The sequence below is a fragment of the Pinus tabuliformis genome, chromosome 3_1 (assembly GCF_031772625.1).
Source record: "Pinus tabuliformis cultivar Carrire ecotype Pingquan chromosome 3_1, CPIR1, whole genome shotgun sequence".
In the NCBI taxonomy this organism is placed as follows: Eukaryota; Viridiplantae; Streptophyta; class Pinopsida; order Pinales; family Pinaceae; genus Pinus; species Pinus tabuliformis.
Genome location: NC_142301.1, coordinates 173,634,207 through 173,651,384, shown reverse-complemented (window position 1 = coordinate 173,651,384; position 17,178 = coordinate 173,634,207). Strand labels below are relative to the sequence as shown.

Sequence of the window (17,178 nt, the reverse complement as noted above, 5' to 3'; positions counted from 1 at the left end):
GAGTTGCACGAAGGGAACAGGCGCGGAGATTAGTGAGGCCTGGGGGTTAATTACAAGTGTTTTGTAATTATCTTATGAATAAAGTGGGTTTAAACACATTGTGATGGGTTTATGGAGTGGGACCAGGGTTAACTGTGTGGTAGGGTTTGTTAACCACACCAAGTGGGTGGGTTAAAAGTTCTTATATCAGGAAAAAAGGAATATAGCGGAGGTTTTCTAAGAAATGCGGGGTTTAATAAAACTTAGGGTAAAAAGGGGTTTTATGGGTTTAAAAGGGTTTTTTTAGGATTTTATGGGTATGGTGGAGTTTAATTAGATAAAGGGGAGGGGGAATTTACACTTAGGGTAAAGGGTTTTTTATGGGTTTCTAGGGAATTAATAATGGGAAAGTGATTTTTTCAAGGGGAAATGGTTTCACACTAGGGAAAAGGGGTTTTGAGTAAGGAAATGATCTTCGGAGGGCAAATTGCTAGGAAAATGTGTGAAACCAAGGGAAATGGTGAAAATGAAGGGAAAAGGGTATTTTCTTAGGAAATGATGGGATGATGGGAAATTAGTAGATATGTAGTGGGGAATGAAATGAATGAGGGGAAGTTAACCAAATCAACTTGTGAAGATATTTTCACTTTGATAATTTCTTCCTGCACACTGAAACACATGATCAAGCATGATAAATGTGCTTAGGCTTCAATCAACTTTGCACTTCTGCAACCTTTCTTTTATCTACCCACTACTTACCCTAACATTTTTTCTTCACTTAGTTGGATGCATTTAGGCTAGCAGACCATTTTCTTTCCTTTTTCTATTGAAAATCAAACTATCTAATTCTAACCTCATAACATCCAAGGGCTCAGATTAAACTGATGAACTCATTATCCTCTACCTAACTACTGATCTGCCAAGATTAAATAGTTTGGCTAGATCTTTATTCTCTAACTATAAACATGAAATTTAAAGAATGAACTAGTCAAGATTAAACTATTTGACTATCATGGGTTGTGGCATTTATGACAAGCTGCACACAAACATTATTTTTCATAATAAAGTAAAAAGTAGTGGCACTTGGACTTGCACACTTTCAAAGTTTATTGCTTTTTTCTTTTCTCTCTAACCTAACATTTTATTTTTGCCTTCATTTTTTACGGCATCCATTCTAACATATTCTTTGATATGGACATATTTATCAAAATATTTCCTAACATTTTTATTCAGTATTCTTTTTGTCCATATCCTAGCTTAACATTTTTTGAAAAATATTTTCATTTTTTGACTAATTGATTCTAACTTATCAAAACCAAAAAATGCTACAACATTGGCTCCAACTGGGGACTGCTTTCTCTTGTAGAATGCAGAGAAACTGGAGATCCATGTGCCTTCTCCTCAGGCTATGGAGTCTTTTGCTATAAAAAAAATTCGCATTGACGGCTTGAAATTTAAAAGAAACTGGAGTTTTTACAATGGAAGTAATGAAATCTACTTCAACTTCTCAGTATTGAATGTAATGTTTGAGAAACCTTCCATTTATGGGATAAGTGGAATATAGCCCCTCAATATTTTCTAGCACAAAAGTGTTCTTTCCCTTCACTTTAGCAATTGCTAAAGGTCCAAACCACAAATTGTCAAACTTGCCATGTTTTCCCTTTTCTTCTCTCCTGGAATCCCATCTTAAAACTAGATCACCTTCCTTGAAGTCCCTTTCCCTGGCTCTTCTATCAAACAGGCTCTTAATCTTATTCTAATACTTTTTCAATTTGTATTGAACTTCATCTCTGTTTTCATCTAGTTCAATAGTCTAATTTATTCTCCTTGAAAAGTCATCAAGTTCATCTGTTGAATCTTACAGGAATTTTAAAACAAGGAAGGCCAAATTGGTAGTGAAGATTGCATCTTTCCCATAAACTATCTAGAAAGGATATTTTCCAGTAGATCTCTTTGGAGTAACTCTGTTTGCCCATACTGCATAAATTAAATTAGAGACCCAACTCTTTTTATGATCTGCTAGAGTCTTTTCTATTACCTTTACCAGACTTTTATTTGAGGATTCTGCAAGGCCATTACCTTGTGGGTACTATGGAGTTGAATGATGTAACAAAATCTAATATTTCTGACAAAACTCAATCATTTTAACACTATAAAAAAAATTGCATTATCAATGACAATTTGAGTTGGGCAACCAAATCTTGATAAGATGTTCTCTTCAATAAATTTGATTACTACTGAATCAGGAGCATTTCTCACTGGAATTGCTTCCACCCATTTAGTGAAGTAGTCTGTTGCAGTGAGGATCCATATATGCTGATTACTTGAAGTAGGATGAATCTCTCCAATAAAATCTAATCCCCATTGGCTAAAAGGTTCTGAGACTATTGATGGAACTAGTGGAAGAGCTGCTAATTTTTGCTTACCAGCAAACATTTGACAAGGAACACAACCTCTGACCTTTGCTCCTACTTGTAAGAACAATGTTGGCCAATAAAATCCTCCCCTTAATATATTATATGTTGTTTCTCTCGAAGGATAATGTCCTCCACAAAATCCTGTATGAAATTGGTCAATGATTCCTTCAGTTTTTGATTTTGTTAAACATAATAACAAAATATTTAGTGGGTCTTTCCAGTATAAATTTGCATTTATGATATAGTACTTGACTGCTTTCAGTTTGAGAGTTTTACACTGGATTTTGGAGAATGATGTTGGACATTCAAAATGGATCAAGAAATTTACAATGTCTTGGTACCAATCTGACAACAGAAATTTGTCATCAATGTATAAAGGGTTGATCTGATCTGAAGGTAAAGGTTCTTGTGGATTCTTTTCTTCAGGATGAAGGGAAGGTTCGTATGGATTATCCCCTTTTGCAAGGACAAAAGTTTCTTATGTATTCTTCTTATCTAATGTTTGATAAGGTTCTTCTGGATTCTTCCCTTGTATCTCTAAAACAGAATTGATTCCGAGCACTTTATAGTTGGATTTAGCTAGAAGCTTAGCTAATCCTTGGCCTTTTACTAGCTTAGTAGTTTTTATAGTTAGATAAAACTCCAGTATTTGAGTGATCCAACTACCTCTCTTTCCATCAGTGTTTGGTTGGGTTAAAACAATTTTCACAACACTACTAGGAACATAGGCAGTAATAGGAGAATGTAGGACATACATCTTGAAAGATTTCAGGGCTTGAATAAGGGCATAGGCTTGCTTCTCAATTATGTCATACTTAAGCTCATAATCTCTCATAACCTTACTGAAAAAGGCTATGGGTTGGTCATGGGAATCTTCATTCTTTTGTAACATAACAACAACAAGGGTTGTTTCTGAGGCAAAGGAAAAGATTCTGAATGGTTTAGTGTAATCAGGGTTGGCCAAGGTGGGAGCTTTAGAGATAGCTTTCTTGATCTGATCAAAGGCATGTCTGGAAGAGACAGTCCATTTAACTTCATGATCCTTTTGGAGTATGTCAGTTATATCTTTTACAATCTCCGTATAATTTGGGATGAATCTCCTTAAAAAATTAATCTTGCCTAGAAAATCTTGAATCTCCTTCTTATTTCTAGGTAAGGTCAATGTTTCAATGGAAGACACATGCTTGGGATCAATCACCACTCCCTTTTTTGAAATTATATGGCCCAACAGTTTTCCTTCTTTGATAGCAAAGAGAGACTTTTTAGGATTCAATGATATTCCGAATTTTCTACACTTGTCAAAAACCTTCATCAAGTGCTTTAGATGTTTCTGATCAGATTTAGAAAAAAACAGTTATGTCATCAAGATAAATGACCACAAATTTATTTACCTGACCCACAAAAGCTACATCCATATCTCTCTGAAATGTTGCTCCAGCATTGGATAAGACAAATGGCATTCTGGCATACATGAATGTACCCTAGGGTGTAGTAAGGTTGTCTTCTCTCTGTCTATTGGATCAACATTTACCTGATTATAGCCTGAAAAAATATCAAGCATAGAAAGTATTTGTGCTCCTGAAACCATTTGAAGTAACTGATCCATTTTGGGCAAAGGATAGTTATCCTTTAATGATGCTTTGTTCAAATTTCTAAAGTCCACACAAAGTGTCTGATTTCTCCATTCTTATTTCTAATAGGAACTAAGTTTGCAACCCAATTAGAATATCTAAGAGGGAGAATGATATGGGTATCTAGAAATTTCTTAATTTCCTTTTCTATAGTTGGTAGAAGAGCTGGATTGATTCTCCTAAGTTTCTTTTGATAAGGAACTGCTTCTGGCTTTAAAGGAATATTATGTTGTATTAATGAATTATCATAAGTTTTTATATCAGCATAGGTCCATTCAAAAACATCCTTATAATTTTGAAGTAACTTAAGATATTGAGCTTTGATCTCAAGATCTAGAGATGCAAATATTTTGATGTTTTTAATATCATCATTTGTTCCAATATTAATTTCTTCTATGTCATCTTGTGAAGAAATGGACTAAGGGTTTCTGAGGACATCATTTTGATCAAAAATTTTTATAAAGGAATGAGGCCTTTGGGAATTAAATTGTTAGACAATTGAATAATGTCATGATCAACAATTTTTGAATTGAAATTTGAAGTATCATTTTCATTTATTTCTGTTTTATCTTCATCAATTTGTAGAACTGAAAAATCATCTATAACCTGCAGAAAATATTTCAAATGTTCATCATCTTCAAATATCTGCCAGTGTTTTAAATTGTCTGGGATGGATGGTCTATACTTGAATTGTATTTGATAGAGTACATTGGTCTGATCAGGAATTTTAAATGAACTAGCAAAAACAGCTAAGGCATCTGCATGAATATTCTGATTTCTTGGAATATAAGTCAAATTAAAAGCATCAAAGAAGTTTTCAACTGAATCCCAAACTTCATTTCGATAAGACCTAAGCCTAGGATGCTTAGTCTGGCAAATATTTCTAACGTGTTTAACAATAAGTTTTGAATCAGTAAAAACACTTAAGTTTTGAACCTTTAAGCTTCTGGCTAATTGTAGTCCTAAAAGGAAATATTCATATTTAGCCACATTAATTGTAACTTCGAAGTTGAGTTTGCATGATTGGGTGATATTTTCTTTTTTCTGGCGAAATTAAAACTACCCCAACTCCTGCCCCATGTTTTGTACAAGAACCATCAAAAAATAGTTTCCATACATCAATTTTATTTGGTACATGACTTTCAATTACATCTTCTATTTTAACTTGAGTTTCATGTATTTGGTTTGAAGAGAGTTGAAAGAAACCAAAATCCTAATCAATTGCATAAATGGATGGTTCCTTGGCTGGTATGTTTTGCAAACAGTGTGCACAAATCTTACCTCTCTATATAACCTTAGTTTTTCTCCCCCATAAACTAGAATAGTGGCATAAGACATATCCATCTGAAGAGTGCCCCCTAATTTGGCACAACAAGACCTAGAAAGGAGCATTCCAAATTTGGGAAGGATATCTGTGACAACTATATCAAGCACTACACTTTTCACTAGAATTTGGGCAAGGGTGACTACTAAATCCTTAATCAATCCTAGGGAGGGCACCCTTTTAGAATAAAAGGTGTACAAGTCATGATAGGATATAGTTATGTCAAGTTTCAAATGGTCCATGATAGTTTTGGCATGAGGTTATGCGATGCTCCAAAATCAAGCATACAATTATATAACATGGAATCATTTGTGTTAAGAGTTACATAGAAAGGAGACACTATTTCATCTATCATATCTGAGCTAGGACCAAAGACAACTGCTGGTTTTTCATCTTGCAAACTAATGATATCACTTTCAGCATCAACCGAGGTGTTTTGTATCCATTTGGAGACTTGATTTTTATACCCAGTGTTTTTGGAAAGTTCTAAAAGTGGAATTGGGATTTTAACTCTTTCTAACTCTTTTTCAACATTAAATGTAGTCAAAGCATTTTTATCATTTTGAGCAGTATCAGTTGACTGATTTAATGGTCGAATAACAATTGTTTGAGTTTTAGAAGCTTTGGTACGATGTTCAATTATTGGAGTCTCCTTAGGAGGTCTTTCAGGGCCAGGTCTAGGCCTAAGATCAGATCTCTTGTTCAACTCTGCAATTAAAAATTCAGAGAAGGCATGGTATTTAGAAACCTATGAGGATTATTGATCTTCTTGAACCTGATTTTGTTGTGAGAGAGGAATAATAACTGTTTTATTAGCAGAAGTATCCATGTTATTGATATCTTCAGTAATAGTCATAGTATTTTCATTAGATTGCTGGTCATCTACCAGTAAAGGAGTAGGAACCTACTGAGCATTACTAGCTCTCTGAAGAATTTGTAATTATGGATTCCTTCTATACTGACCTTGATTTTGATTTTGGGGTCTAGTAACTGTTTGTTGAACTTTCCTAGGTTGACTCTCAATCTTGTAAATTCTATTAGATAGATTTCTAAGAAGAGAAGTTATTTCATCTATTTTAGAATCTTCCGTTTTAGTCTTAGAAGAACTAGAGGGACTAGAAGCTTCTTGAATAGATTTGAGTTTTCTTTGGGCCTTTTCCTCTTTAGCTTTCAAGGTAGTTGAAGCAGCCCTATTTGCTTCCACCTCTATAGAATTTGTTTGCATGTCTTCAAGAGTTCTTGAAGTTCTCTCTCTAAGCATTACAGCAAAATCATCGTCAAAGGCTTTAGAAAACCTAGACTTAGCTGTTGCTACAGGGGGTTTACAATCAGGGGGCATCTTATGATAAAGTTTATTGAACCTTTTGATAAAATCTGATACAGGTTCACCAAAGTTTCTTTTAAGTTCTTCAAACTTAGTCAAAAAGTAAAGAGGATCTTTCTTTACACCCCATTGATTTTTAAATATGTTTGTAAGCTCTTCCCAATTTTTAATGGAATTTACAGGTAACTGCCTAAACCAAATTCTTACATTTCCTTCAAGTGACTGTACAAACAATATCATGTAAACATTTTCTTATTCGATACTCATGTTGTCTACAAAGTCTAGAAAAGATTGAAGATGGTCCTCAGCTGTGGGACCAATTTCTTCATTATACCTGGGAAGGTATTTTAAGAATCCGACTGGGAGTGCATCGAGGTTAGCAGGTAGGACTAAAGCTACTTATCTAGCATGTACAATAGGTTGGAATTCCATAGTAGAAGGTGGTGTATGAGGTGTTTAAGTGGTTGAAGAAGAAGAAGATGAAGAAGAGGTAGAAGAAGGTGATTAAGGGGGTGTGTGACTATGTGGAGGTGAAGAAGGAGGAGGTCTTCTGAATAACTTTAAAGGAGTCTTAAGGACTAACTTTGGGATCGGTGAATGAATACCCTTTTTTGTTTCAAAGAGTGGATTTGAATATACAAAGATGGTCTCTTCAGGTTGTTCAAAAGTAGAAGCTTCAGGTCGTTCAGAAGTGGAATCAAATGAATAAGTGGTAGGGGATATGAAATCCGTGGGTTTGTATTCAGGTAAATGAACACCCAATTCAGACTTAGTTTTAGGTGATCTTGGTGGTAGAGGGGGTTCTTGATGTGTTTCAAAAGAATGAATGAGGAAAGTTGAACCTAAATCAACTCCCCTATCTAATAGTTCAGAAACCCTAGGAGGTATTTGTGTTAAATTAGGATCAGATGGAATATTACTAAAAGGATCAAATGATACTAAATCTTCAGACTGCAAGGCAGAAGAGGAAGAAGAATATGGTTGATGTCTCCTTTTAGAATTGGCTTTTCTCAGAAGTTTTTCAGGATCTGACAGAGGATTAACTAAGTCAGATTCTGAATGAGATCTAGTGTGCTTAAAAGGTGCCAATTTGGGCTAGTGGAGTCGCCAGGTGAAGGATTTTAACCTTTCTAGACCTTTAATCACCTTAAAGGAATAGAATGAATATCGTTGTCCCAGGAAAATAGAATTCAAATCCCCAGCAGTGGTGCCAGATTGATGTTGTACCTCTAAGTTGATAATGGTTAGCTATCAAGCTAGAGCATCTAGGATAATTGTTTTGGGGATTTTTGTTTTAATTTGGAGGACAAATGAATGAAACAGATATAACATTGTAATGCCTAACCTTTTGAATAATATTAATTCCAAAACAGAGGGCTGCTATAAAATTTTACACAGTGAAATAGCTTGAATAGTGGTGAGCAGAAACAAAAAATAATATGATTATTACAGTTTTTAGACAGAAAATTAAACAATCATAAGTATGAAAAAATCTAACCAATGTTTAGAAGGCTCAAGAGAATATGCTTATTCTTACAACAAGATGCTGATGATTTATTGATTCAGAGGGAATTAATTAAACAGACCGTTCATTAATCCATTCTCTTTATAGATTATCACTTCAGAAGCTTATAAGAATAGATTGAGACACAATTATTCCTACCTAGGTATCTCTGTAATACATAAGAATGTGAAGAAAAACATAATGTGTAATACTGGAAAAACTTATAGGAAACACAAACTGTGTAAAACTGAATTCAAAATCCTTTGCTTTTTATTAAGGGCCCAGAAAAGCTAAGTACATCAAATGTTTACAAATGCTTCTTCAAGGGTGCCACCTTTCTTCAAGGGTGCAACTCTTCTTCAATGGTCAACCTGGTTCAATGGTGAACCCATAATAACTCGTAAGGAGAGTTATTTATACAACAATAGAACTAAGAAAATATCCTAAACTTTTTTAACAAAAGATGATTTATTTAAGGAAAAGGAAATATCTTCATGCAAGAAGATAGAGATAGCGATTGAACTGCTGCTTGTTGTCCCTGTTATTTAGGTTATGCTGGCTTTGGTCTTTGATCTTTTACCCTTTAAGTTGCTTGGCTGTTTGGTCTTCACCCTAGATGCCATATTTACTTATGACCTTTCATCTAATACACTTTCATCTGATACTCTTTGACCTTGTTGACCTACCAATAACCTTTACTGTGCTCTTTAGTTTTACTGTACATTTCATGTTTTTACTGTGTATTTCAATAGTAAATCATTTAGTTTTTACATGTCTCAGTATGAGGTAGTTGGATATAGATCATCTTTCTGTATATTTCATTTGTTTGTCTTTTAACTGTATGTCTTTATCTACCTCCTCTGTTTAACATTTACTGTCTCTGTGTGAAGGATTTCTTCTTTGTTTTATCATTTACTGCCTTTGTTGATCCAAAACGGATTTTGGATAGATTCCTAAGTCAAGGTGTTCCTCACAGAGGAAAAATGAAAGTCCAAGGAAGTTACTGGAAATAGCCCCATTGCAGAGATCATCTCGTCTTGAATCTACTACAACTTGAATGGGAAAAAATGGACTTAGGATGTAGAAGTTATCGCTCAAAGAAGATGCCCTTTGTTCCTTAGAAAAATAGGCAAGTCTTCTTAAAAATGGCCTAGAAGGCTTTATGAAGAAAAAACGCATCGAAGGCTATCGGAAGCAAACATGCAATAGGACTGGGCCGATGCAATGGTGCGATCCCCAACATATTGGGTCGAAGGCAGATAGGCGATGTTGCATAAGGACTGGGCTGAGCGATATGTCGATCGCCGACATTGGTGGATCGTAATCGTCGACAGCATAAGGCAAAGGACGAACCCCCGCGCCGAGTGATACTGCGATCGCCAAAATCAGCGGATCAGTGTCAGCCAATAACATGGAGCTTAAGGCGGGACCCCCGGGCCGAGTGACGTTGCAATCGCCGAAATCGGTGGATCGGCGTCGGCAAAGGCCATGCCATATGCACAGAACCCCGGGGATGCGCGATATGCGATTACAACAAGTCGCATCGCAATATCGCATTGGAGCTACAGAACAGAGTGAGGTATATATATATACATATATATATATAGATATATGTATACATATATATATACATATATACATATATACATATATACATATATACATATATACATATATACATACATATATATATATATATATATATATATATATATATATATATATATATATATATATATATATATATATATATATATATATATATATGCAATGCAATAGCCGAACCTGACAGAGTTATAAACGACAGTCCATATATTTTGAAATCCATGAAAAAGGGCTTTTTCTATGTAAAGTTGTGTTTTCGTTAAATAAACGAAAACCAAGGGAAACGCGATTTGGGCGATGTTGCCAGACCCGAAAGGGTTTATTAATGCTGTTACATATGATTTCAAGTCCGAGATGAGCAGGATTTTCATGTTTCAATGTATTTTTAAATAAAAATGGAAATCACGAAACAAGCGGGATTTCGGGCAGGTCGTATGCGGTAAGAGGTTTTCGCCGGGCTCCGCCTAAGCCCATACATTTGCTGCCACATGTCCAGGCCCTAGAGAGCGAATTTCCTGTGTTTTTCATGTATTTCTTTGTAAAAACAGAGAACGTTGTTGCTGGGGATTTCAAAAGGCCCGATGACCCATTCCATTGCAAAATAGGTGGCCACCATCACTGAAAGCATTTAGCAATGATTGCTAATGCTCAAAGAGGGGATTTGAGCAGACCAAGGCCAGAAGCCAGAGAACCCGAGAGGGAAAATGAACAAACAACGCCAGTTGGCTTAAAAGCCATGAATGTTAGAGACAAAAAGGGGTTATTGTTGGAGTTGTTGTTGAAACCAAGCATAAGCAGAAAGTGAAGCCAAAGCAGGAAGTTGAGGCGTAAGAGAGCCGTGCAAAAAGGCAGCAGCAAAACAAGTAGTGCAGAAAGCAAAAGCTGAAGCGCACGCAGCCAAGGGAATCACTTGGAGTTCAAGTGGGAAGCCAGAGGGCTGTAAAATGATAGAGAGCCAAAGAAGCCAGAAGTGAAAAGCCAGAGCCAGAGCCAGGACCGAGAGCCAGAGCGAGAGCCGAGAGCCAGAAAGCCGAGAGCTTCAAGAGCCAGAAAGCCGAGAGCTTCAAGAGCCAGGGGATAAAATGGTGTATGAACCCACTATTTCTATGTAAAACGGCAGGAGTTGAGCCAAGATCTTGTAAAAGGACTTATACCATAATCCCAGAGAGCCTAGTTGAGTTGACTAGAGCTCACGGAGACGTAGCCCAAGAGTTTTGGGTGAACTCCTAATTAATATTGTTGTTTTATGTGTGTTTTATTGTTGCATTGTCTATGCTGCTTTATTTACTGTTATATGTATTTATATATCAGTTTGAGCACATTAAATTACAACATATAATTAGTTAAAAACAAATATGAGCATACACTTATATTTTCAAGCATTTTTAATTCCGCATTGGTTAATCAATGAGACTTGGGAATATTTAAAGCTTTGGAAGTGGGAGAGGTTCTTGTAAGTGAGACAAGAAGCCTAAGTGCTCCATTTCCAGATCATGTGGTATCAGAGCTTAAGTTTGGTTAACCCCGCCTTCAAATAAGGTTATATCAAAATGCTTGATTGACAAAGCAAAGAATACTTGTCTGAAAGGTGTTTGAACAACGAGAGGCTGATCATATGCTTGTTTTGCAGACTGACTATTTTCTGAGTTTTTAGAAGTGAAGGGAAAGCTATTGATAGCTCAGTCTAGGAAGGACAAGAAGGAAAGAAAGTTGAAGGCACTCTTCTTATCCCAAAGGACCTCAAGGCAATCCTTGGAGCATAAGAGGTTTGTTGCAAAAGGTTGTTGAATAAGCTCTTTATTTATCTTGTTGAAGTTTTTTTGTTCATTGGCATAATGACAACTTCTACAAGTGGGTCCTCAAATTCTTTTTTGTTCACAAGATTATTTGATGAAGACATGAAGCAAGAATTTTCCACCGTGATGGATATGATGAGAAAAATGTATGAGGATGGAAGGAAGAGCAGCAGACTTAGAGAGCAGTTGAATTCCATAAAGGAAGAGAAGCAGTTTCTTTCTGATAAACTGCAGGAAATGGAAAGGCAACTTCATATTGCAAATATGAACCTGGAAAGGATGCATGAGTTGGAGACACAGCTCTTTGTTGCCCAAGAAGCCTTAGTCAAGTATCAGTGTGAAGAAGAGGTAAACCATTCCAGTTTGTCTTCAAATTCCTCTAAGGATGCTTATATTGGTTCTTTTGAAAAACATAATAGAGGCATAGGTTCCAAGCTAATGTCCAAGATGGGCTATGAAGGAAAAGGCTTGGGTAGACATGCACAAGGTATTGTTAAGCCAATAATGATTGAGGAAAGGCCTAAGTATTTTGGTCTTGGCTATGGACTAGCTTATGGAGAAAGTTCCAAAGCTACCATGAAGGCCATTAAAACAGCTCCAAGAGGGAGTTGCATTGTAGGTGTTCAAAAGCACACACGTGAACCAGAGAATTGGGGAGACTCCAACAACCTTGAAGAGATTGATGGTTTTCCAAAGGGAGCCACTTCTTCATTTGATTCACCTCCTCATGAAGGCAATAAGGGTGAAAGAGAAAGGTATAAATCTGGTTCTAAACATTTTCCTTTTGATTGTACAAAGCATGATAAATTTCCACATATGTATGGGAAAAGAATTGCATGTTCCTTTTGTGGGTTGGATAAGCATAATGTTTCCAAATGTTGGAAGAGAATGACCACATATAGGAAACTTTTGAAGGAAAAGAAGCAAAAACCCAAAGGTCCATTGGACAAGGCAAATCATGCTATCAAGGAGATGCACATGCAGTGCACTTACTGCCATAAGAAAGGACATCTTGTTGCGAATAATGTTGGACTCTGAATCCAGCAATGCTTCCACAAAAGCTGAAGAAAGTGGAAAGAGAAGATGGCAGAAATGGAAAGGAAGATTCCATGAATGATGTGTCTCAGGATGATTCACATAATGATGCTGATGTGCAGACAAAGGTAGTACCTTTGAAAGGGATTGGTAAGAAACGGTTAGAGTTCTTATCCGATTAAGATTTCATGTCTATTGATGCATCTACATTATATTTCATTTCAGCTTCAAAAGTATAGTGTGCTTAAGTGAAAGTTGAAGTATGAAATGCATGCATGAGCAGGAGATGCATGAACACAGGGATGTTGATGTTTTCCTTGTATTTGAACATGTGTGTGTAATTAACTTGAAGGGCTGATTACTTTAAACATGCATGCTATGTTGACTTGGGATAAGTTAACTTGGTCTCCAAATGGAGATAGTGATGAAATGTTCATCTTTTGAAAAGAGTCCTAATGGTCCTTTTCTACATGCTTGACTTGAAGGGTCATTTGTTTTGTGGGCTTGTTGTCTAGTCCATCATTTGTATGGAGATGTAAGACATGGATGTGTTCACAAGATGTGAAATATGTTTCTTTTCTTGAAGGAGGAGTTTAGTCCATCCAGTTGTTGTCTGTATGCCTGTTGTTGTTAATAGTTGTTGTTGGCAGCTTCTCAAACAAGTACAAATGAAATTTTTGTGGAGCAGGTGTACTTCACATTTGTTTGAGCCACCTTGGATCAATGATCAAGGCAGAGAAGTTCAAACTACCTTCTGTGACCATCTAAGCAGGAGTTCTGCAGGAAGGCAAAGAAGAAGGCAGCTCTTCCCAAGAAGACCAGCCCATCCAAGAAGGGAAGTGGTCAGAAACTTTGGTTCAGAGGCACTATGCAAGGCAAGTGTAGGGAGGCTAAAAGAAGAGTGTGATTCAATATCATTTACTGTTCAAATTAGTATATCAGTCTTTTGGAGACCAAAAGTTCTTTTAGTGGGAAGGCATGATCCAAAATGGATTTTGGATAGATTCCTAAGTCAAGGTGTTCCTCACAGAGGAAAAATAGAAGTCCAAGGAAGTTCCTAGAAATAGCCCCATTGCAGAGATCGTCTCGTCCTGAATTTGCTGCAACTTGAATGGGAAAAAATGGACTTAGGATGCAGAAGTTATTGCTCAAAGAAGATGCCCTTTGTTCCTTAGAAAAAGAGGCAAATCTTCTTAAAAATGGCCTAGAAGGCTTTATGAAGAAAAAACACATCGGGGGCTATCAGAGGCAGACATGCGATAGGACCAGACCGATGCGATGGTGTGATCCCCGACATATCGGTTCAAAGGCAGACAAACGATGTTGCATAAGGACCGAGCAAAGTGATATGTCAATCGCCGACATCGGTGAATCGCAATCAGCGACGGCATAAGGCAAACGACAGACCCCCGCGCCAAGCGATACTGTGATCGTTGAAATCGGCGAATTGGCATTGGCTGATAGCATGGGGCTTAAGGTGGGACCCCCAGGCCGAGTGATGTTGTGATCACCGAAATCGGCGAATCGGCGTCAGCATAGGCCATGCCATATGCACAAAACCCCGGGTATGCGCAATATGCGATTGCGACAAGTCGCATCACAATATCACATTGAAGCTACACAACAAAGCAGGATATATATATATATATATATATATATATATATATATATATATATATATATATATGCGATGTGATAGCCGGACCCGATAGAGTTATAAATGACAGTCCATATATTTTGAAATCCGTAAAAGAGGGATTTTTCTATGTAAAGTTGTGTTTTCGTTAAATAAACGAAAACCAAGGGAAGCATGATTTGGGAGATGTTGTTGGACTCGAAAGGGTTTATTAGTACTATTACACATGATTTCAAGTCCGAGATGAGTGGGATTTTCACATTTCAATGTATTTTTAAATAAAAGGGAAATCACGAAACAAGCGGGATTTCGGGCAGGCCGTGGGCGGTAAGAGGTTTTGGCCGGGCTCCGCCCGAGCCCATACATTTGCTGCCACATGTCCAAGCCCTGAAGAGAGAAAACCACTCTTTTCGAGTGGTTAACTCCCATACGCATGGGCCGCCCAAAATAAACCATAGCCGTTGGATCTAGATCTTCCAGATCAACAGTGTAGATGCGATAAGCAATTAAAAGGCGGACCTGATAGGAGTTATAAGGTGGAACTTATAATATTTCAAATTCGTAAACGGTAGTTTGGTGAATTTCCTGTGTTTTTAGTGTATTTCTCTGTAAAAATAGAGAACGCTGTTGCTGGGGATTTCAAAAGGCCCGATGACCCATTCCATTAAAGAACAGGTGGCCACCATCCCTAAAAGCGTTTAGCAATGATTGCTAACGCTCAGAGAGGACATTTGAGCGGACCAAGGCTGGAAGCTAGAGAGCCCAAGAGAGAAAATGAACAGACAGCGCAGTTGGCTTAAAAGCCATGAATGTCAGAGACAAAAAGGGGTTGTTGTTGGTGTTGTTGCTGAAAACAAGCAGCGCAGAAAGCAAAAGCTAAAGTGCACGCAGCCAAGGGAGTCACTTGGAGTTCAAGTGGGAAGCCAGAGGGCTGTAAACTGATAGAGAGCGAAAGAAGCCAGTGTTAGATGATCCAAAAATACAATTTTATCATAGGTTATAAAATTAGAATAAAATAATTATTAATTTAAGATATTAAATTAATAATTATTATTCTAGAATGTTTAATTATTTAATGGAGACTTTTAGAATTAGCATATTGTTGTAACTAGATATGACTCTCCAAATGTGTCGTATCTTAGGCTCTATTTTAGGAGATTAGTTAGCTAGTTGGTTTGAATAACATTTATTGTAAATGGACAAATTTAATAAGTGATCCATAATTGGAGGTAGTTAGGACATGGAGCTTATAAATAGCTCATTGCAAGAGTGTTTGTGTTGTTTGGGTGTAAACTCTTGCAAAATCAATTATGTAATTTTTTTTTTTTTTTAAATAAAATAATGTGTCTGAGGACACTTCTGCCATTATTGTGGTATCAGAGCTCCAGTAATGCTGCAGTGGATGTGAGGAGGAGATTCCAGCTGTACAAATTTTTGGAAAACTCCATTGAATTGTTCAGTGAATGTTGGGTAAGAAATTTGTCAAATTTTTGTTTAAAAGAGAAGAAATTTTATTATTTTATTGATTTTAGATTTTGAAATCTGAAAATCAATTTTTTGAGTTATAATCAAAATCGTTGGGTCTTGAATTTCTATTATTTTCTGGGCTTCAACTTCTGCACCAAGGCTATTAAAGAAATCGGAACCATCAAGAGGTTTCTGCCATCTGAGTTCGGCAATGATGTTGACAACTCCCATGCAGTAGAGCCTGCGAAAAGTGTGTTCGAGCTGAAAGCCAAAGTCCGTCGGGCAATCGAGGCCGAGGGTATTCCTTATACATACGTTTCCAGCAACTGTTTTGCAGGGTATTTCCTTCCAACCCTGGCACAGCCTGGCCTTACGGCTCCTCCAAGGGATAAAGTTGTTATTCTTGGAGATGGAAATGCCAAAGCGGTGTATGTGAATGAGGAAGACATTGGAGTATTCACAATTAAAGCAGTGGACGACCCCAGAACATTGAACAAAACCTTATACTTACGGCTTCCTGCCAATACTCTGTCGTTCAATGAGGTTGTGAGTCTATGGGAGAAGAAGATTGACAAGACTCTGGAGAAGGTCTACATCCCTGACGAGCAGGTCCTGACATTAATCGCAGAAACACCCTTCCCAGGTAATATTGGCATAGCAATCGGTCACTCTATTTTTGTGAAAGGTGATCAAACGAATTTTGAAATTGGGCCTGATGGTGTTGAGGCTAGTCAGTTGTACCCGGATGTAAAATACACCACTGTTGCTAAGTACCTTAGCAAATTTGTGTGAAGTATGCGAGGTTGGCTTCAACAGACTGAGATTAGACAGTGGTTTTCAACAGATCGAGATAATATAGCAGTTTCAATAAAAGTTTGTCCTGCTTTTGCCCAGTTATAGGCTATGAAAACAGAGCTTCTTATATGGTTTAGTAAGATCAGAAAACTTCTTGTATGGTTGTGTAAGGTCAGAAGTAGGCACACGCAGATCCTTAACATATTTGTGCTCCATAATAAGCAAGCAAATGGCATTTTGTTTGTTTTCTTTTTGAAAAATAAGGAATATTGTATTGTGTAGAAATATGGTGATTTTTTAATTTTGGGAATTTATGGTTGATGGAGCAATAAGGTGATTTGTAATTTTTTTTGGAGCAATAAGGAGTTTTTTTTTAATTTGTTTCTTGGGAGATAAACCTGGTTCTGATAAGCCTGGCATTGTAACTCAAAGTAATTTTACTTTGAGGGGGGGTAACTTTTTTTACCAGATTGTGCAAAAGCACCATTGTAAAAGTCAAATTTTGAAAGTTGCCTTGTAAAAATTTGAGATATTGACTAGAGCCAAGTGCAAAGCTCAGTCAATTTTCTCCTGTTTTGACGACTATTCGAGGGTCAAGGCCAAGCCCTGATAGATCGTGTTGTTTTTGGCGTGGTGTGTTGTGTTGACTATCTTGTCATTTCTGT

General features: G+C 36.9%; 1 pseudogene; it reads left to right on the top strand.

Annotated features, from left to right (window-relative positions):
* The first annotated feature begins 9,590 nt into the window (after window positions 1–9,590).
* LOC149186358 (phenylcoumaran benzylic ether reductase PT1 pseudogene) lies at window positions 9,591–16,514 on the top strand (annotated as a pseudogene).
* Window positions 16,515–17,178: the final 664 nt, after the last annotated feature.